Source organism: Myripristis murdjan, chromosome 6, assembly GCF_902150065.1.
Source record: "Myripristis murdjan chromosome 6, fMyrMur1.1, whole genome shotgun sequence".
NCBI lineage: Eukaryota > Metazoa > Chordata > Actinopteri > Holocentriformes > Holocentridae > Myripristis > Myripristis murdjan.
Window position 1 is genome coordinate 4054193 of NC_043985.1, and position 22353 is coordinate 4076545.

The window sequence follows — 22353 nt, forward strand, 5'->3', positions numbered from 1 at the left end:
CCTTAGGTTTACAGTGTTTACCTTCCACCTCAGCAGCAAGCAAACGGGGAAGATCTGCAGCAGCAGCAGAAAAGCAGCAACAGTGTTCAGGCACTTGTGGTGTGACGCAATCTTTGATTGACATGTCCAAAATTACTTTGCCAGGAAGTGGCTATAGATCAGAGTGTGTTTTTCAATTATTTTGATAAGTACTGGCGGTTTTACTGCAGCGGCAAGTGGCAAAAATCAAATCTGCTGAATTTTGGCAGAAGGTACAGCTGTACACACTGTCGCGGTGCAGCAGTCAGCTGTCCTCTCTGTCACTGCCACTGCTGCTGGGAGAGGTAGCAAAGCTGCCACCAGGTGTACACTGACAGGAATGGAGGCAGCAGTATTAACATGTTTCAGTCTGCAAGTACTCATGTGCACATTTCTTTTTTAAGTCATGATGGCATTGTGGATATGGCACACTTTTAAATACAAAACAGTCATGGCCTCCACTGGAATACTAACAATATCCTGCTACCCAGGAAGTGGAAGCTCATTTTGCGGAAGTGGACCATGGGAGTGGGATTTTCTGGGAAATGTGGGTCAATATTCCCAATTCCCTGCTGTGTCAAAAAACTGCAAGTCAACAAAAACAATGTAGCCTACTGTCACAGTCATTATGAACCGTTTGATACCTGTTTGAGGCAGGTCAAAGGAATTTCATGCCCCATTAATGCATTTGGAGGAACAGAGAAACAGACAGAACGTTCTCTAATTTTACTAGTGAGATCTATGGGGTGTGTGTGTGTGTGTGTTTGCACATGGCCTTCTTTCATGTGTAGATACAGTATGAGTATATTTTTGAATATGTATGTATGTGTGCACACATGGTCTTCGCTTGTGTGATCTTTTCAAATGTGTGTCTAGATGTACATGTGTATTTGGTCTTGTTAAATGTGTGTATGTGTCTTTCGTGTTACTTTAGTCTTCTCTGCTGAATATGTGCATTTGACTGTTTGCTTTTAGTGTGTATTTGTGTGTGTGTGTGTGTGTGTGTGTGTGTGTGTGTGTGTCTGCATGTGCTTGCCGGGTGGTTTTGGTGTCTGTGTATGTGTGTGTCTTTCTGTGTGTGTTGTCTTCTTGAGTGTGTATGTGTGTACATGGCCACAGCTTTCTTTGGTTAGGGTTCCCTGGTGTTTAAATGTGTTCGTGTGTGTATCATTCTCCAGTGTGTGCTGCACATGTGTCTTCACTAGGTGTGCGTGTGTGTGTGTGTGTGTGTGTGTGTTTGGTGCCTGCACACGAAGTGGAAAATAAAGTAGCCCAACAAAATACCAAATTGGAGGAAGAGAGTATAAAAACGTCCTGCTGTAACAACACATAAGATGGTCTGATTATGTGCTCTCATTTTCATTTAAGCATGACTGCAGGTTTAAGAATTTCAGTATTTAAACATTCATGCTGAGGCTCCATTCCAGAGACACTGAGTTGCAGAGGAGGGATCCAGCTGTGTCATTCTTACAATGCTGAATACAAAAATATTGATATGGAAGTCAAAATGTTTGGTTCTGACTTGGTGCCTAACTATTGATTCTTGTTACATTCGTAGTGTGCATGTTTATATGCATGTGTGTGTGTGTGCATGCTCCTGCCTTGCAGGCTTTTAGCAGCGGGCAGCACAGATTCCCACCAAGGGCTGTGAGGTGCTCAGGACAGCCCAGCTATTTATAGCTGCGAGGAGAGAAATAATTCAGTACGATCACACAGCGGCTCGTTCAACTCCTCCTTGACAGAGGAGATGAGGAGAAACGAGGAGATGAATCCCCTTCTCCTCTTTCCTGCTCTCTGTGCGTGACAGGTGGGACATGGTATCTGTTTGAAGCTCCTGTGGCTCAGTCCCTGGCCCCTTCGGTGTGCTGCCAAAGGGAAACACTTTGCAGATATGGATATCTTCCTCTGAACAGTGTGGCTCAGGCAAATCTACACAGTTATGACATCTTAATCTGAGCCAACATGGCTCCTCTTTGACAACGGACCATACTCCGGCTGTATTGTTATGTGCCTTTCAGACAGGACACAGTTTGATCAGTGCTGGGTCCAGTCAACTCTTGAACCGGTGTTTGGAGAAAAAAAATATTCCTAGCTTCTCATCTTGCTAGATGTAGAGCAAGAAACTGAAGGTATAATATCCAGTGGTCACTGCATTTGAAAACACAACTTGTATGGTGACGTGGGTAGAAACATGCTTCCAGGAAAGAGCTTTTATACTGAGGAGGAACATTTCAAGAAGCAGGGAGATGAGCCATTCCCAGTACACTCTCCTGCAAGATGTAGAATACGTCAGGGCAGCTGAAAATAAAATATCTAATGGTCAAAAATCCCACTTAATGACATCCTCGCTTGGCTAGAAATATGCCTCCAGGAGAATGTTTTCCTATCAGCATCTCTGTGCAACTTCAGACTTGTGTTTTAGAACTCATGCCAAATATAAAAACCCCATTATCCAGCCAAGGCACGCACACTGAGATGTGCTCCCCATGCACATGAATGTACAGAGTTGTTAATGCATGCATATACCTTAGGAGCAAAGGTCTCCTCTTTGCAGACATGCCCACCTCATGTTAATCCCATGCAGTTTGGGGCAACAGACATGCAAGTGTTGGCATGAAGTACAAATGTGCTAGTTTCACCTATTCTGAAACAGTGTATTTGTGCACACTGGGGCCTAAACAGACTTGAGGCTGCATAAATTGGGTTTGACCAGAAAGCCAAGACTCTTGTGGATTCTATGAGCCACATTTGATCCAATTGTAGCCATTTCATTGTAGTGAGACCATTTTTTTTTTTTTTTTTTTTTTTTTTTAAATTTGATGTCACTGTATATATTACTTGTGACCTTTAAGAAAATCACAGCATCATGAAACTTTACTTCCACAAAATAGGGGTAAACTCATAAAAACAAAAATTGCAATAAATCATAATATCAAAATTGCAATGCCTAAGAATCAGCACCCAAGTATCGTGATAGTATCGAATCAGGAGATAAGCATATCATCCCAGCCCTAATATCTTTTACTGGTTTCCATATCACATCTGTCAAACCCTATCTAACCCTAACCCTAACCCATCAGTCATCCCTCAACAGAGACCCAAATTAATATTATATACAGTGTATAAAAATACTTTTTATTGCATTTCTACTTCTATTGCCCCATGCACTACTTATACTTTGTATGTGCAAACTCCCTACTTTATGCACTTTATATCTCAAAAGAAAACCCATTTCCTAAACTTCAAACTTTTGATATAGAACTTTTACATTTTTTTTTTTTTTTTTTTTAAATCTAATTGCATGTAAATATCACAGGAGCAAACCACCAGTCTGATTTTTTTCTCTTTCTTGGAGCAAACTTAGCCATAGGCTATATACTAATTTCGCCTCACTGGAAGTCAGAGAAATGTGGCTCACATACAGTGTAAGATGACCCTTCAGTACTCATCAAGAATGAGTTTAGAAAAGGCACAGGCGTACAAAATGCCATAAAATAAATAAACAGATGAGCAGCCCAACAATCAAACAAACAAACAAACAAACAAACAAAAAACGAAATAAATGAATATAAAGGGCGGTAATCAGAAAAAAAAACACCCTAGAGACTATAAAAAACTGAGCCAAAATGGCCTGAGAGCGTCATTACAGGCGGTTGATTATTTTGCATCTTATTGAAAGCAAGCTGACTTTACATGAGAATTTAAAAAAAAAAAAAAAACTTAATCTCATGAAGGGATTTACTCAAAGCAAACCCCCCTTTAAGAAGAGCGATGATAAAACCATGCTGCTATTACGGGTGTATATCCACCACAGAAAATCTCATGGCCTGGTGATAGCACAGATTTAAATACAAGTGAGAACCATATGGTCACTAATAGAGACCCACAGAGCCAGCATAGCAGTCAGGGATTATTACTGACATAACGTTACCTTAGGAAATAACACTGCCCTGAAGTGAGGTGAGGCCACTATAAACTCGCTGCTCAGCACCACACTCACACTGTAAGTCCCTCAGAAATATGAGTCAATATTCTGCGTATATAGTAAAGAGTTTATAGAATATGCGTATCATCTTTACACAAACTCAAAATGCGTGACGAGCAAAAACAGCAGATATAATTTCACGAGAAAAGTGAATCCACGCACAGTCGAAAATAAATTTAGACCAAAAGCAGGCGGGAAAAGTGGCTCGGAAAATAATTGCATTCCCGTTAACTCACCTGTGTGGAAATCAGCATGGAGGCTGTCGGCGGAGTTGAGTTACTGGTCCATTAGAAAGTAAGCTTCTCCCGGCTTTGTTGACCTCGGATTCACGGACAAAAACACAGCTTTAAACCAGTGACAGGACAACTACAGGCCAAAAATGAAAAACAACCTCTTCTTTTCGTTGAAAGGTCCGTTTTTCGTGATCAAAGTGCACGGGAGGAGGGAAAAAGCACCTAAACTTGCGAGGACAAATCACAACTGAGTTGGCTGGAGACGGGCGAGGCGAGCCGTCAGGTCAGAATCGTGCATGAAGCCAACCGGATATAACGACGGCACAACCGGATGCTGGGCTATTTTGCCTTCAAAATAAATGCCCATAAATGCCATTTTCCATGAGCAAAATGGCAGAAACTTAGTGGAGGATAAACCCACTCCCATCTCTGCCCACCCACCCCACTTTTTTTCCTCTCCCATGTGCTGCGTAAAATTATAATATCATATGCATACACTGACGAGATCATTTTACTTATTTTGGTCATTGACCCAAGGTCATAGTTCACCTCCGCCATACGCTATATATACTAGGGGTGGGGGAAAAATCAATATACTGTATTGTGATATTTTATGTGGCACTATTGTATCGACTCACGGATGTCAAGTATCAATATTGTATTGACAAGAATCAATGCAAGACTGATGACACAGTTGGTCAGTGTGTCTTCTTGACTGTCCCATTTTGCTGCAATAAAAATTGTTGAAGTGACATGAACAGAATGAAAACTATCTTATTAGATAAAACAGATGTTGGCAAAGTTTTCCCTTGATGATATTATTTGAAGATAAAAAAATGTAATAAATCACAATACATTTCAATACATGTTACTGTAATACTACACATATTGAAAAATGTTTAAAATCACAGTACTATAATTTTGTAACTCAAGTATTGTGACAATACTGTATCGGGCCTCTAGTGATCCCCAAGAGCAACATTTCTCATTAGCTTCAGACACCGCCTTAAATATATCATATAATAATCTACATTTCTGGTGTTTTGTAATGCGTGGGAAAACACTTGCAGCGCATGTTCCAGTTTTATTGTGGAAAATCTACACCGGAAATATGACCCCCTATTGTCGCTGACTTGACGCGGCTCTACAGTGCAGCGGCGCGTAGGTGCGCTGCTGTCCGTGTGTATATGTTGTATCCCCCTGTGCGCGCGCGCGTGTGTGCACGCGTGCGTGTCTGTGAGTGTGTGTGTGTTTGTGTGTCGGTGTCTGTGTGTGTGTGCGCGCGCGCTCCTCCCTCCTGCTTCTATTTCTTGCTCTCCACCGTCAGTCTCAGGGGAGCTCCGTGCCGCCGATACTGCCGGTTTTGCCAGGCAACGGCGGCGCACAGAGCTTCAGAGGGGCTGGGGAGGAGAAGGCAGGCAGGCAGGCAGGCAGGCGGGCAGGTGGATGTCTGCAGCGCCTGAGAGCTGTGCAGTGTAGTGGAAAAATATAAAGATTTTTTTTTTTTTTTTTTTTTTTTTTTTAACCAGCGTCACCTGTAGTACAATTCAGGGGTTCTCAACTTGGGTTTAGAGAGCTCACAGGGCGTCCCTGGAAGGGCCCCAGGAATATTTTACTGTGGCATTTTATTTCACCACTCTTCAGATTGGCCAGTATTAGTAAGTGCCGAGTGAGTTTTTGGTGGTGATTATTTGGAGGTGACAAGTGTGTTGATTGGTGAGTCGTTGGTCCACTCATAAAGCGACTCTGGGGCTGCTGTTCAAAACTATCACTGTGTTGAATTAACGCTGCCGGGGGTGGACTTACATAAACACTGGCACAATGCTGATTTTTAAATGAACAGAGACTGCTTTCCTGTTCAAAGAAGATCACACAAGGAGAATGTTGAGAAAAATGTACACATGGCATTTTACACATAATTTGCTGGTATTTTCATTTTTTCATTTTTTCATTTTTTTTTTTTTTTAGCACATGTGTTGTTACTTGTTATTATAGCTTACATATTGTTTACTACAGGTGGAATGGTTGGTGTGGCAGGAGAGATGGGATATCAGCTGGGGCCCAACATCTGTCTTATGACTACACCCAGGTGGGGGGGTTAGATTACCTATAATACCTCCACCTGCACAAATCCCTCAGTGTTTTGTTGAGGACTTGCTATAAGACTGTATTGAGTTGAGCTGTTCTGGCAGGCCAGAGCCTTCTGGAGGTGTTGCACGCCTAATTCAACCCAACATCTGTGATGGGAGGAGAGCACTCTGAAAACCAGCCTGCACTCACACATCCAGCCCTGTAAAGTAGATGAGACAGATGAACACCGCTCCCTTTCTGATGTACTGTATAGATTTAACACAGCATCAATTAAGTTCCCCGGTGGTCACTATTTGATGACATCTGCATCAAGATTGTGTGTGCAAGCCCACCTTGGATTATGACAACTTTCACATCAACTGTTATGTATTTATGTATTTGTTAATGTTCTCCACTGTTATGCCCCTGCCTTCAGAGCAGGTGGGGGGATAGCACCAGGGGCAGCTCAGGCTTCTTCAAGCGCCTCCTGCCTCTCTTTGCTTTGTATTTGATCTCCCCCTGTCGGCATACTGTGGAAAAACAACAGCACGCCCACTTGTGAGGGTTTCACCACACCAGTGACAAGTTGCTAATAATCATTGTCTGTGGAGGACCCCTTAAAAAACGTGACTCAGTTGTCTCGAGTTCATTAAACGCAGCACAATGGCATCTTATGGCCGTAGGGCTGCAATAATAGATAGGGTTCTCCTCTGTGGTGGCATGTATTGATTGAACTCTAAGGCTAATTCACCTGTTTTTCTTTGCCATACCCCCTTCATTGTGGCTCACTCCCTTGCTACAGGGAGAATTCAAACATTATTGGCTACTCCTCGCTGCCTCATATTTCACCATGTGTATCCCGAGGATAATGAAAGACTGCAGTGGCCGCAGAGTAGCCTTATGACAATGGGCTATTGATTAGATCATGTAGGGTATAGTTGCTTTCAGAAATCCTTAAGTGTTTTGTGCACTGCCAGAACAATGACCCCTGTAATAAGATAGCACCGCAATGTTGTGTGTTAATTTAGCCCCATACTTGATTGCCTGTTCTACCTATGTGCATCTGTCTCTTCTTGATCCAAAGATCCAGGGCTTTTATTCTGAAGACAGTGCAATGTTATGTACACAGAACAGAATCTCTTCGGTCTCAATGGTTTCATCTGTGTTTTCAAAAAATGAACCAGTTGTTTACTGCTACACACACACACACACACACACACACACACACACACACAAACACACACACACACACATTTCCGCAGACAATAATGGAGAAGGTAGGGAAGTATTTTAAAGGTGCCGTATTATAACAATTTATCTTTGTTCAATATATGTGTTCATACAAATATATATATATCTGTATGATGATTTAGACTCACACTTTTGTTTTATCTGAGCAGAGATACACAAAAATCACAGATCAACAGGATACGGACAGAAAGGGTTTTGTGGTGTAAAGAGTACTGCAACTTGCTACTCAAGTAGAAGTACTGTTACTTTGCTGATGTGTGTTTTTAGATATGGTGACTGCTTTTAATGGATATGTATTTTATTGAGTACTGCTCTGTATTTATTGCTTTGACTTGAAGGAAGTAAAGGCAGACCTTGAAACGAAACAAAAATCAAAATTTATTTATCTATTCTTTTTTTTTTTTTTTTTTTTTTTTTTTTTTTAGTGTGGGTGAAATTTTCTGCAAATGAGATACGGTACTTGCACCACTGGTACAGTTCTAGGGATTTTCCAGAAAGAGTCAACTTTTTAAACAAGGCTCACTGATCAAGTATATTGAGAAATTCTTTAAATAAGTTCATGTGCAGTGGAGAAATATTTCATTTGACTGGCAGCATTATTATTTCATTTGTTTTGAGAAAAAACAAGGTTTAAGACTCAGCAGCAAGAAAATATGAATCTTGAATGATTCCAGTGGGGATACTGAGCCACTGCAGCATCAAATACTAACAGGATACATCAAAGAATCAACACTGTAATTCATTTAAAAAAAAATGCTGTGCTCTCTAGTGATCTGCCATCTTCTTCTCACTCTGGTTTTTCTCTGATCAGGGACTGAGGCCAGAGCATGCGATGTTCAGGTTGAAACAGGTGCCGCTGGCTAAACGGATGAGCAACAACCCCCCTGAGGAAAAAGAGAACCTTAATGGTGTCTGATCTGTGTAAAAAGCTGAACAGCAACTCAAGTGGTGCTGCTGATGGTTGCATGTGCTGAAATAAACCCCATTTGTTTTAATACAACATGCAACTTGTCCCCCTGAGACAGCTGGTGCATTGCTGGTCCCACCCTGCTCCCCCTCAGGTGGTCGAGTGCCCACCTTGCCCCTTGTCAATCATCTTGATGAGCTGTCATCCATCCTGAGGCCGAGGCATCCGAAAAGCCTCCACAATTCCTTAAGGAGCACAACAGGGCATTTAGGCATAGCCACAGACTGTGGCCTGTCATTTGTATTGTATTTCTTTCTTAATATTCTCAAGGAAAAAAAGTTGCATATTGCAGCCTTCAGTTCTTTTAATCTTTTATACATTCCATCTTTTCATTATTGTTGTTGTATCCTATTATTTCCTGGGACAATGACCCAGAAAAGTATGATAATGCTGTAATCCTCAAAATTTCACTCATGTATTAGTGTGACACTGCAACCGCTGTGTTTGTGTTTATATATAGATATATGTGTTTTTTTTGTTTGTTTGTTTTTGTTTTGCTTGTTTGCATTTGACTGTGCCCTTTTATTATTTCCCAGATTCCCCGCAGAAATCTTTAAAGTTTCATCTGATCTCATTTCAAGGGCTATATCAGACAGGCCCATGAGCTGAAGCACAGCCTGTGGGTGGCAGTGGACGGGGTGAAGGCGGAGATATGGAGGGCAAGGAAATATTTGACCCACTATTCCTACATTTGCCCCCTCATCCACTGAAGAAGAGAAACGACGGACAAGGGCTGATAGAATGAATTCTGTAGAAGTGTTTTATTTATTTATGGAATGAATTCTCTAGCAGTGTTTTATTTATTTATACTTGTATAAAATATAGATTTTTTTGTCATTCAGAGTTGTGTTGACATTTTACTCACGCACAATCAATGATATGCAGTATTTTCATAACAAGACTGTGTAGGCTTGTCAAACTCTGGGGTAAAGTTGAGCGATATAATGAATGAAGGAATCCATTCAGGAAATTAATTGCATATCAGTTAATTACTTATGCACTATTTACACTTCAACCTCTGTTGTGTATGGAAACAACAGGATAAATAGCCTAATATAGCATGCAAACTTGTCACCACAGCCAATGAGTTTGACTCAAGCTCACCCTGACCTGTTTTGTTTCTTATGGAAAATGTATTTGCATAGATTTGTGTTAAAAGCAGGAGATGTAAGCAGGAGATGTAAACCAACACCTTGACCAGAGAGGATGTGCACAAGACAGATCGTGAATGAATAATCAATAATGAGGAAAAAACAAACTGAATTATTATTATTCATTTTAGCAACAGAATCATCAATGTTGGGATATTTTGACACCTCAGAGACTATTTACACTCCATGCAAACATTGTTACATTATTGCTCTAACATTCTTATGCATTATTTTCATGTTTTGTAGTGTAATAAGTTAGGATATGTAATTACACCCTACCCCTCCCACACATCACAGCTACATTCATTTCTTAATTTAACTGTTCTATTTCCCTTATTTATGGTACTTGTGGATTTTTTTGTTGTGTTCATAAAATTCTTATCCACTTTGAGTTTTGATTTCTGCATCCAATTGTTTCTTTGTGTTTTTCTCTTGAGGAGAGATGTTTCCATTATCCCATGACTCCTCAATCTATCGTCACCAAAGCAAACCACTCGGAGGAACAACTGAATTCAAGAACAACAACAGTGCCAGAGGTTCCTATTCTACCAGTGTTTTGGTGTTTCTGGTTTGTTCAAACTCTTTATTCTCCTTCTTCCAGCAGGCCAGCTGTTTGAACCGAGACATATAGAACATCGGCCCAATGTACAGGGCGAAGTTGGGGAATACAAGGAATGCTTGCAGGATCTGGCACTGTGCTGTGCTGGGATTTTTTGCATTTTGAGAGTTTATCACTGCCATAAATGGAACCAGAGCCACCAGGGGAGTATAAGCCACAACCGATGGTATCATCACAGCCAGGATATTCTTCAGAGCTCTCCTCTTCAGCGGCGCATTGGTCCCTGACCCCTCACCTGGCCCGCTCTGACACAACACCCACACAATGCCCGCCAGACACAACAGCATGATTAAGAACAGCACAGAAATGACGATGGCCAGGTACAGAAGTATGGAGAACAGCCCCACAAAATAGGCTAACAGTGCCACGGCCAGGGTGAGGATCCAGGCACAAGCGCTCAACGCGGCACGGTACTCCCACTTCCCAAGCCTCATATAGGCCACAGGACGGGCTGCCGCCAGGTAACGCTCAAAACACATGAAAGTCAACAGCACCGGGCAGCCGAAGATGTTGAGAGCAAACAAGGCTTCGCCGACAGAGGAGGCCTTCTTGGAGATGTTGTGCAGGGTTGCGTACATGTCTAGAGGCAGGCAGAGGCAGTAGAGGATGTTCATAACGGAGAGGTTGAGCCCCAGCACCTCGGACGCTGACAGAGACTTCTTTCTGCTCAGCAGCAGCCACATCAGGCCGCCGTTGGCCGGCAAGCTGGTCAGCAGGATGAAGATTTTGATGCCAAGCCACACCATCTTATTGGTGTGCATGTGACACTGGGTTATTACCGCTGTAATGCTAGGAATTGAGAACAAGAGGCATAAAAAGCATTGCCCATCGTATGGGTTTAACATGCCTCCAAATGCCTCATGGCCTCCAGTGCTGTTGTTGCTTACAGACGGTGTCGCCGCAGATGTGCTGTTGTTGCCCATTTTGTTTCCTAGCTGGTGCCTGGAGTTTGGAGGGGTGCCTGGAGGGGTTTATCAGCTACAGGTTAAATACTGTAAAATGCATCATGTCTATGGAAATTGAGTGGGTAGAACTGCATGTGTCTTTGTTGGCCTTCTCTTCAGGGCAGATCAGAATATTTCCAGGTGGTTCACCTTGCCAAGGCAACAGCTGTAGCATTCACTGATGTCACTGCGTCGGCAGAGGAGTTTGTTTGAATAATTTGATTGAAACTTCCATTGTGACAAAACAAGCACCTGGCTGATCAGTGGAGCTCTCCGTCATGGTGTGCGCAGCTCGCAGAAGCAACAGCAAAGGGAGAAGTTAAAGTTCATGTACGAAATTAGTTAAAATCATCAGTGTGCTGCTAAAGTTACTTAAAAATTAATGGAAGTTAATTCATAGACTATGTCAGGCTAACATTAATATTAGTTAAGTGGATATGAGCTAAATTAATCCTAATTAGCTGTGTTATTGTTAACAAAGTTATTGGATAACATTCTGGCTGAGCTACCAACAACCTACCGGGTAAGACTCAACTCCTCCCAAAACCAACTTTTTAATCAAAATCAAGAGCCAAAAGGTTATTTTCACAATTCTACACACACACACACGCACACACACACACACACACGCACGCACACACAAAAAAGAACATGTTTCTGTTACCTGTGCATCACAACATGACAAGGTGAACCACCGGGAAATATTCTGATTTGCCATGAACCCAAAGCCCACGCCGGTTCTACCCATGCAGTTTCTATGATCAGTACATGCAACACACAGGCACCACTTTACAATAAGACTATCCTTATAAAAGGCTTATGAACAGCTTATAATTAACTTATCAATTAGGATTTAAATCAATAATTAGCTGCTTTATCTTATTAGGTAAAAAGGGCATCAGTGACCTGTTGCTTGCCAAATAGTGAGCGCACGTTTATCTGTACTGTAAAGCCTCAGATCTCATTGGTTACTTGATTTCTCCTCTCCATCAGCCAATGTTTACACCTGAGATTTAACAGCTGGCACAATTAGAGAATAGAATGCAGTGCAGCAGTAATTTGATATATAATAAGTTTACAACCTAATTAATAAACTAAAAATAAACCATTTGTAAACCTTTCATGAGGGAAGTCTGATTGTAAAGTGGCATCAGTAAGCATCACATTAGCATAGCAAGAAAGTTTAATGACCTCAGGATATGCAAAACAAAAACTATTTGGAAAATTCTCTGCCAAAGGTCTATGATATCAGTAATTATTGAATACTGATATTCTTGTAATAGTCTTGCATAAATAAAAACGTGTCCAAGAACATTGTTGAATATTCTGGCATTGGCGTTGGAAGCTGCAATAATTTAAATCGAGAACAGGACCCCCAGATTTATCAGTGAGTTGGGTGAGAACTGAGTAGACTCAATCATCTAATTGTGTGCTCAGTTGTTTTTTGATGATTGCAGCCTTTAAAGAACAAGAGTAAAAACAATTTCTGTCTTGAAACAACAGCACAAATAGTCTTATTAATCCATGAATGCTATTTGGCTTATTACGCGATAAACGCATGAGACTGTGTCTGAAGCTCCTCGATGTCACAAGCATGCAAATTTTCCAACAAACATCCTTGCAAACAGGTTGTAGAGAGGTAAACTGGGCTCAGGAAAGCGTTTCGTCTTGTTGCCGTGGCCCATTTTGTTCTAACTATTGACTGAGACAGATTGCCAAAAAGTGAGCGTGAACTGACCTTAGCGGGCGAGAGGAAGATGGATGATGGACGGCTGCACTGTGATGTGAAGTGTCTGCTCGCTACCCCTCCTCATCCTTTACATCTGACAGAAAGAGACAGCCAGACACTCCCAGATGCAGTTTGCATAAACATGTGATGGTCCACTGATCTTGTTTATGGGTGGGATGTTTTTATGAAACTGGGTGCACGGCTACAAGAGGCTGTGGACGGATTCTTTGACTCTCTGAGTGCGAAATATTGTCCAGCATGCAAATGTTCCCGGAAAAAGCTACATGTGTTGGTGAGCTCCTGACATTTTACATTTACATTCTAGGCATATCGCTGACATTTGTACCCAGAGTGACTTCCGATGAGGGAGAAGGTAGGAGGTGCTGGATGTTCTGCTGAATGACACTGACAGGAGACTCGACTGCACACAGACACATGGCGGCCGCATGGGGATCCGGTGTTGTCTCATGCTTATTGCTTATTTGACTGCCTTCATTTCAGTGGTAAATGTCTCAAATGCACCTAGAAGCGGTGCAGTTTCAAGAAAGAAAAAGAAAAAACACAACAGAATGACCCTGCTGAGAGTCCACCTCCTTTTAAAAAAAAATACAGCCAATGAAATACTCTTGAATGAACAAAATGAAGTGCAAAAACAACAACAACAAAAAAAATAAATTTGTCCAATTACATGCACAAAAAAAAAAAAAAAAAAAAAAAGTAAGCACAGTATGTTTGGTTTTGGCAGATCAAGGCTTCGAGGCTTGCTGATGAAAATGCATCAAAGAGTAAACAAACCCAAGACACATGACAGTCAAACAGCTCATCTCATTTAAGAGGCTTTGTGTTAGAGTGTGTTCATATTGATCGGTTCACTGAAATGCGCCCTGCTGAGTTAGTCAGCTGAAGCAAGCCAGAGTTTCCCCACTGAAATTTTGCTTGGCTCCTGCGGCCAGTCTTAGCTTTATGTGACACTGAACACATCTCATCCACTGAGGAAAGAGGACAGACTCCACTTCCACAGCTGTTATCACAAGTAATTCCTTCATTCTTAAACCACGCAGAGAAAACATATTAAATTCCTTCCATCAGTTCAGATATTGCTCTGTTGAAAATGAATTGGCATATGGGTGGACCTTTTCTTCAGTGACACTCTGCATGGTCCTGCTTTCTTCAAGAGGTCATCACACAGTGTTTGTCTCTCTAATGTCACCCAGAGGAGCTCTGAACTCAGTGCACTGACACTCTACATCTGTATAAACCTAACGTAACAGTTTTAACAAAATGTTATTCCCTACATCGCTCCGGTGCCTTGACTGTTAACGCTGATGAGGTAACATTCATCAAATGCATCAGATTACCTCTTACATGAAATGGGACATTATTAGATTGTGGATTTCTATCCACAAATGAATGGCACTTGATTAAGATGAACATTAACTCCAGGTAAGGCCAATTTGCAGTGGTGTTTTATTGGTTTTCGGGAAATTGTTTTTTTGTTTGTTTGTTTGTTTGTTTGTTTTTCTGGAATTTGGATGATACGTCTTTTCACATCCTTCTTTTCTACCCTCTGGACATTTACAGTATGTGCTGAAGGAGCAGCCAAATGAAGAAGCGTGCATGGCTTTAGGCTTTAGGAAACGACTGTTAAGAAAGCCAGCACAAGCACTGGGTGGAACCTTTAATCACTGGATTCACTGGTAAAGGAGACGGGACTGGTAAAGGTCACTGAAATACTGCTCATGCACCTCATAAAAAGGACAAGGAGTTCTCCCAGCCACAGACTGGAACTTCCCATGATCTCAACAGAAAGTTTCCAGTCATGTTTTATTCCGACTTGAAGGTTTAATTTGCATATTTTTCTAAAGTGACCTTCCTGGCAGCACGTTGTTGTTGTATGTTTGTCTTGCCTGTGCCACAGTTATGGGTTTTATATTGTAGTGAACCAGTAATATAGTAATTGTGCCTTGTGGGATCCAAAAAAAAAAAAAAAAAAAAAAAAAAAAAATCTTTAAGCTTTTTATGTGTATTCCAAGGCATGAACCTTACATATAATGTCAAGTATGAGCCTACTGAATTTGTTCTTTGTGTTATTTTACACCTAATGTCTCATCATCACTACCTTGCACTAAAAGAAAATAGAAAGAAAACAATATATTTTTTCCAACAAGAAGTGCTGACGCCTGGGCCCAAAACTGCTCAAAGCAGATCAGAAAGGATAACAGTGGGAGCTGTGCAAAGCTGGAAAGAAATCAGCTCCTGGAGAATAATAGAACGCTTCAATAAATTTGATAGAAGCTTCACCCGAGTGCTAGGAAACCCTTAATAGCAGCTGAGGTTATGCACTAATACCCCAGAGGATAAAGGTCAAAAATTCTTTTCTTGCTAATCCCAAAAAACAACCCCCCCACAAAGCACAAAGAACAATAAACAGCAAGAAAGCACTTCACAAAAGTAAAAGAGTGAAAAAACAACAGATAAAATCAAAAGCAAATGTTTAGACAGCAAGGTAGGCTAAAGGCAAGAAAATAAAATGTGCATTGGATGTTGAAAACACCTTAGAAAACAACATTTCATAAGTGAAAAGATGCTACAAATTTAGCCATCCTTATCTGAGGCTGTCCCAGTGTGTCTTGGATTTACTGGAAGGGACCTGAAATTGTGTAAATTATTAGCAACCGTCATCAGGAATGACCGGGTCATTATCAGAACCTAACATTCAACCCTTTGTGTTACAGATTCACATCACTATCACTGGGATGTAGAATCATCTTTTCCACAGTTTTCTAGCTAACCTTCTAATCCTGGGTTTAGGGATACTCTCTTGTTTTAGTCGCTCCATGCAACCAGTTAGTCATAAAACCATAAGTATTTGCATACATTTACATGACTTATGCAACAAAGGTCAATGGACAAGCATATTGTGAATACTAGTTATTATTCAGTGTGATTCAAAGTCGATATGTACCAAGACATAAAAGTATCTTATGCAGAGAACGCCTGTCAAACAGGTTGCTGCAAAGATTTCACAGAATTTGTCCAAGGTGCAACACTGCCGCCGCTGGTGCTGTGTCATCTGTGAACAAATCCATTCTTTTGAACGGCTCTTTGTTGTGAACGATGGGATCCGAGTCCTGAGACCTGTTCTTCTTCTTCTTTTTTTTTTTTTTTTTCATGAATCCCAACAGCGTTCTGGACTAAATATGCCCACATGGTTAACCACCAATGCAGCTAGGGACAACAAATTTTCTGGCCAGTCACAGGAGGATCTGTGTTGGGATTAAGAAGGACATCAATGTCGTTTTTATGATAATAATACTTTTCTTTTTGGTGATTTGAGATGGTTCCCAAGTGCACTTACTTTACAGTTAAAAAAGAATAGAGCATTAAGGAGACAAAAAGACAATACAGTTTTTTCAATCGCTTTACCTCCTCTGTCAACTCAGAAACCATGGTGTCAAAACAGTTAATACATAGGCCTAATGAGAGGTGCTCTTCCCAAAATAACATTTTTTTTTTTTTTTTTTTTTTTTTTTTTTTTGGAAAAGGCTCTTACCATGACAAAACATTTCATACATGCAGCAAAAGCACATTTTGTCACCGCCTAAAAGAGCAGATTGCAAGTTGGAGACCTCAGTGAATCAATGTGTAGGAAAATGATGTAGAAACTGAATTTTCATTGAAATATATATATATATATATATATATATATATATATATATACACACTACAGTGACCTCTGGAGTTGTTTTTGTGAGAGAATTTTACTTCCGCATCTGAAAAAGCTAAACCGGAAGTGACGTAGGAAGAGGGAGTGTGGTCAATTTGAACAATAAGAAAATAATGGATCTTAATGCCAGTTGTGACACTGAAGAGGCGGTGAATGTGTATTCATATCAATATGATAGACCACAGCCTTATAATTACAAGCCTGTTAGGTGTCAAAGAGACCAGGAACAGACCAGGGTCAGAAGAAATAACGGTCAGAGAGAGATTCAGTTGTGGTGCGAGGAGAGCCAGTGGAGGACCGGGCAGGTGACCAGGGTTAGCTTGTAGATACGTATATATACGCATATATCTATGGACATTAGCAAGCGTTATCTAACACTGTGTTTACATCACAACATTGTAAAGTTTGCTATCACGTATCAGGTAGTAACTAGTAATGATTGTATAATACCAGGAGTATTGATACTTACGCAACTCCACACTACGTTGTATAGTGCTTTACCATTACCACAGGAGAGAGAGAGAGATAAACAGCTTCCTGATAAACAATAAACTGATTTTAAAGCCCCCCACCTTGTCATCTGTCCATACATAGGCCCCTTTTTTGTAGGTGCATACTGATTGATTGGTGAATGGTGATTTGTGGAAAGGGTAGTGATGCAGGTGCACTAGTGATTTCACAGTGATGCAGCTCATTTCTATCAGCTGTGAGCAGATGTTTTGCTTTTGACTACCAAGGTGAAGTCAAAGGAGTCAGCGCCATGTAAATGACACGTGAGAAATGTTGTGCAAAAGAGCCTGAAAAATGTGTGAATCCAATGAAACGGTATGAACACATTTGCAAAAGAAAACTTCTGCTGTGGTTTGGAGGTGAAGATGACGACAAAGTGGATCCCAGTTTCATTATACTGGAAAAAGTATTATATGTGAACTCTACAGAAATCTAATACAGCAATTTTATCATTTGAAAACCAGCTGAAACATCGGTACTGTATTTTGAAAGTCAATACAATTCAGTAAAGAGCAAAACTGTCCATTTCATTACTTTATATTCATGTAATAAATATATAAATGTCAATCAGATGGTCATCTGCAATACAACTAAAGATAACAAACAGAAAATTGTTTCAAACAATCATCTGCTTAACCCACCCCCGACCATTACTGCGCAGCAGCTATAATTTAACTTAAGATGCAAACTCAAAATACAAGACATTTATGTTATGTTAAAACTAAAAGTAAATCAATGCAATTATAAGCTGTGCTTGTTGTCAAAGCTGTTCTGATTTAGTAAGGATGTTTATCAGAGTGTTGTCTCTGCCTCCTCCTCCATGGCTGGAGGAGGTTTTCCGGTTGAAGGATGTTTGCCGGTTGGAGGAGATTTGCTGGTTGGAGGTGGTTTGCCGGCAGGTGAAGGTTTGCCAGCTGGAGGAGGTTTACCGGCTGGAGGAGGTTAGCCGGTTGGAGGAGGTTTGCCGGCTGGTGAAGGTTTGCCGGTTGGAGGAGATTTGCGGGCTGGAGGAAGTTTGCCGTTTGGAGGATGTGTGCAGGCTGCAGGAGATTTGCCAGTTGAAGGAGGCTTGCTGGCTGGAGGAGGTTTGCCGGCTGGTGGAGGTTTGGCGGTTCGAGGAGGTTTGCTGGCTGGAGGAGGTTTGCCGGCTGGTGGAGGTTTGGCGGTTCGAGGAGGTTTGCTGGCTGGAGGAGGTTTGCCGGTTGAAGGAGGTTTGCCGGTTTGAGGTGGTTTGCCGGCTGGCGGAGGTTTGCCGGTTGGAGGAGGTTTGCTGGCTGGAGGAGGTTTGCCGGTTGGAGGTGGTTTGCCGGCTGGCGGAGGTTTGCCGGCTGGCGGAGGTTTGCCGGTTGGAGGAGGTTTGCCGGCTGGAGGAGGTTTGCCGGTTGGAGGTGGTTTGCCGGCTGGCGGAGGTTTGCCGGCTGGAGGAGGTTTGCTGGTTGAAGGAGGTTTGCCGGCTGGAGGAGGTTTGCCGGTTGAAGAAGGCTTGCTGGCTGGCGGAGGTTTGCCGGCTGGAGGAGGTTTGCCGGTTGAAGAAGGCTTGCTGGCTGGCGGAAGTTTGCCGGTTGGAGGAGGTTTGCCGGCTGGAGGAGGTTTGCCGGTTGGAGGTGGTTTGCCGGCTGGCGGAGGTTTGCTGGCTGGAGGAGGTTTGCTGGTTGAAGGAGGTTTGCCGGCTGGAGGAGGTTTGCCGGTTGAAGAAGGCTTGCTGGCTGGAGGAGGTTTGCCGGCTGGTGGAGGTTTGCCGGCTGGCGGAGGTTTGCTGGCTGGAGGAGGTTTGCCGGTTGAAGGAGGTTTGCCGACTGGAGGAGGTTTGTCGGTTAAAGGAGGCTTGCTGGTTGGAGGAAGTTTGCTGGTTAGAGAAGGTTTACTGGCTGGAGGAGGTTTGCCGGTTCGAGGAGGTTTGCTGGCTGGAGGAGGTTTGTCGGTTGAAGGAGGTTTGCTGGCGGGAGGAGGTTTGTCGGTTGAAGGAGGCTTGCTGGTTGGAGGAAGTTTGCTGGTTAGAGAAGATTTACTGGCTGGAGGAGGTTTGCCAGTTCGAGGAGGTTTGCTGGCTGGAGGAAGTTTGTCGGTTGAAGGAGGCTTGCTGGCTGGAGGAGGTTTGCTGGCTGGAGGAGGTTTGCTGGTTGAAGGAGGTTTGCTGGCGGGAGGAGGTTTGTCGGTTGAGGGAGTCTTGCTGGCTGGAGGAGGTTTCCGGTTGAGGGAGGCTTGCTGGTTGGAGGAAGTTTGCTGGTTAGAGAAGGTTTACTGGCTGGAGGAGCTGGAGGAGGTTTGTCGAATGGAGGAGGTTTGCTGGCTGCTGGCTAATTGGTTTGGTTTCAGATGTATGGAGAGACATCAGTGCCAGCAGACTTTTTGCTGCTGGCTCTGATGTCTCTCCATACAAAGCAGCCCGGGTCCTGCACACTTAATTATCCCCGCTCAGCTCCTTTCCAGTGTTCTTCTTCTTCTTCCTGAATATGTTGAGTCTGAACCATCCTTTCCATCCTTTGCGCCTCTGAAAAAGAAAAAGAAGAATTCATTTAGTGAGAAACTCTGCTGCAATGCTGTTTCGCTGGCTAGAAAAATGAATACAATAGAAATAAATCTGCATTTGGTACCTTGGTGGCTGCAGCGTGGTTTTCAATCTGGTTGCTTTTCTCTGGGCTCTCAGCCTCTGTCTGCTGCTGCTCTGCCTCTGCTGTGTCGGTAGCTGCTCCAAGGCTCTGAGTGGACAGACTGGCAATGGTGGCAGCCATCTCTGCCCTCTCTTTTGCAGCAGACTCTGTGTTCTGACAGAGGGAGCAGGTTTCTGCCTCCTTCTCTGCCAGTCTGGCTGCACAGGTTTCTTCTGCCTGCTTGAGTTTGGCCTGCAGTTTCTCTCTCTCTTCCCTCCAGGACTCACGCTCCTCCGACATCTGGGCCTCCAGCTGCAGCTTCTGCTCGGCCCAGTGCTTCTGTTGCTCTCTCAGATGTTCAATTGACTCAGTGAGGCAGTTGAGGACCTTGTTGTTTTCCTGGCAGGTCTCTATTGCCCTGTCCTCTGCCTGCCTCAGAGTCTTCTCAAACTCCTCCTGCTTAGAGGCAGACTGGGCCTGCAGAGCCTCGATGGTGGATGACAATTTCTCAATCTCCTTGGTCAGAGAGTCAATCGTGCTGTTCTGCTCTTTGACTTTTTTGTCAAGCTCCTCCTTTTCCTTCAGGGCCTCTTTAATATGCTGTTTCTCCTCCTCAATGCTCTGGCGAAGCAGGTTGATCTGGGTAGCCTTCTTGTTGAGGTCGGTGAATCTATAGTCCACCGCTATCTTCATCTTCTCCTCCGGGTCTTGACGCTCTCTCCCCCATCGCTCCTCACCCTTTCTGGAGGCCTTTTCTCTGCTGTCTGTCTCGCTCAGAGCTTTGTGGAGGACCTGCAGCTTCTTGTCCTTTTCCTTGAGCTGTGAGGACCACCAGGCTGCATCTTTCCTCCTCCTCTCCTCTGCATCTCTGAGTCTGTATCTCAGGGAGTAAATCTCCTGTTCTTTGGCCTGGAGCAGAGCCTGCATCCTGGCTGAGGAGATAATATTCTATTACTCTATGTGAGTTGTATAAAGTGCAAGTTGTATCAAGTAGTTTTCTAAAGTCGTGTGCAATTCTTGCAGAAAGCTCAAAGCTGCTGTTCACTGCTCAAACGCTCAGACGAAATGAGACCAGTGCAGAACTGCAGAGTTTTACATAAACAGAGAGCCTCTGTGACATCGTAAACACATTCTGTTGTGACAATTCCGTGAAGCCTGTTACTGTGCATGTTTGGTTCTGTCTTTGCCTGATTTCCAAATGGCATCCTCATTCACTCATTCAATATTCACTATATTTTGTTTGTCATGTATTTAAATATATGGGCAACAACAGAACAAAGTTTCAGACTCAAGTACTCAGGACAGCTTGTTGACATGTACTTACAGGTACTATTGATTTTGTGAAATAAATTACCAATTAATTCTCAATTAATTCCAGTACTTATTTCAGTACAAAAAATGCCTCTTGCATTAATGTTGATACGTGGTTCCACCTGTTCCCACAAACGTCTTTCACCAAAACACACCTCGTAGAACAGTTTCTCTACATGTGTTACCGTTTTTTTCAATTGCTTTACTTCCTCTGTAAACTCAGAAACCATGGTATCAAAACAGGTAATACATAGGCCTAATGAGAGGCGCTCTTCCCAAAATAACTCTTACCATGACAAAACATTTCAAACATGCAGCAAAAGCACATTTTGTCACCGCCTAATACAACTTGCAGTCAAGCGAGTTAATCATGCCACTCACTCACTTCATACTCAACACCAAAATGCAACACACCCTTTTCAATCTGAGCAGGTTCAACCTTACTTCTTCCTGTGTGTATTGCAGTCATATTTTTTTGTTGACAATTTACATAGTTACATATTGTAAAGCAAGTAGCAAAAGCCAATATTTCCCTCAAACAACTCAACTTCTGCCCAAATGAGTAGATTCCTTCAATCAGCTCTACTGTACTGTAACACAGTTGACAGCAGAATACAAAATACAGCTCTCAGTTTGAACAAGGTTCTCCTGTGTGCGACACATTCAAATGTGAACTTACAGTAAAGAATTGCATCCAAACTCAGAAAGACTTTGAAGTGAAATTTTACTGTATTGATGGAAAAACTGAAATACTGTAATTCACATACAGTATTACACAGAAAAACTCAAAGGAGCTGAGAAAAAAAATACAGAATACAATTTATAGGCCCCTTTTTTGTAGGTGCATACTGATTGATTGGTGAATGGTGATTTGTGGAAAGGGAAGTGATGCAGGCGCACTAGTGGTTTCGCAGTGATGCAGGTCATTTCTATCAGCTGTGAGCAGATGTTTTGCTTTTGACTACCATAGTGAAGTCAAAGGAGTCAGGGCCATGTAAATGACACATGTGAGAAGTGTTGTGCAAAAGAGCCTGAAAAATGTGTGAATCCAATGAAAAGGTATGAACACATTTGTAAAAGAAAACTTCTGCTGTGGTTTGGAGGTGAAGATGACAACAAAGTGGATCCCAGTTTCATTATACTGGAAAAGGCGATTGAAAAAAAAAAGCTGTAAGGTTGAACCTTGAAAAGGGTGTGTTGCATTTTGGTGTTGAGTATCAAGTGAGTGAGTGGCTGTATTAACTCGC

General features: G+C 42.4%; 1 protein-coding gene across 1 annotated transcript in view; it reads right to left on the reverse strand.

Moving 5' to 3' along the window:
* Window positions 1-4509, reverse strand: part of LOC115360515 (carbohydrate sulfotransferase 8-like) — a 57830-nt gene extending 53321 nt beyond the window's left edge. Inside the window, exon 1 of the mRNA XM_030053479.1 lies at window positions 4240-4509. The gene's annotated coding sequence lies outside the window, so the exon portion shown is untranslated. The remainder of the gene's footprint in view (window positions 1-4239) is intronic.
* Between the last annotated feature and the right edge of the window lie 17844 nt (window positions 4510-22353).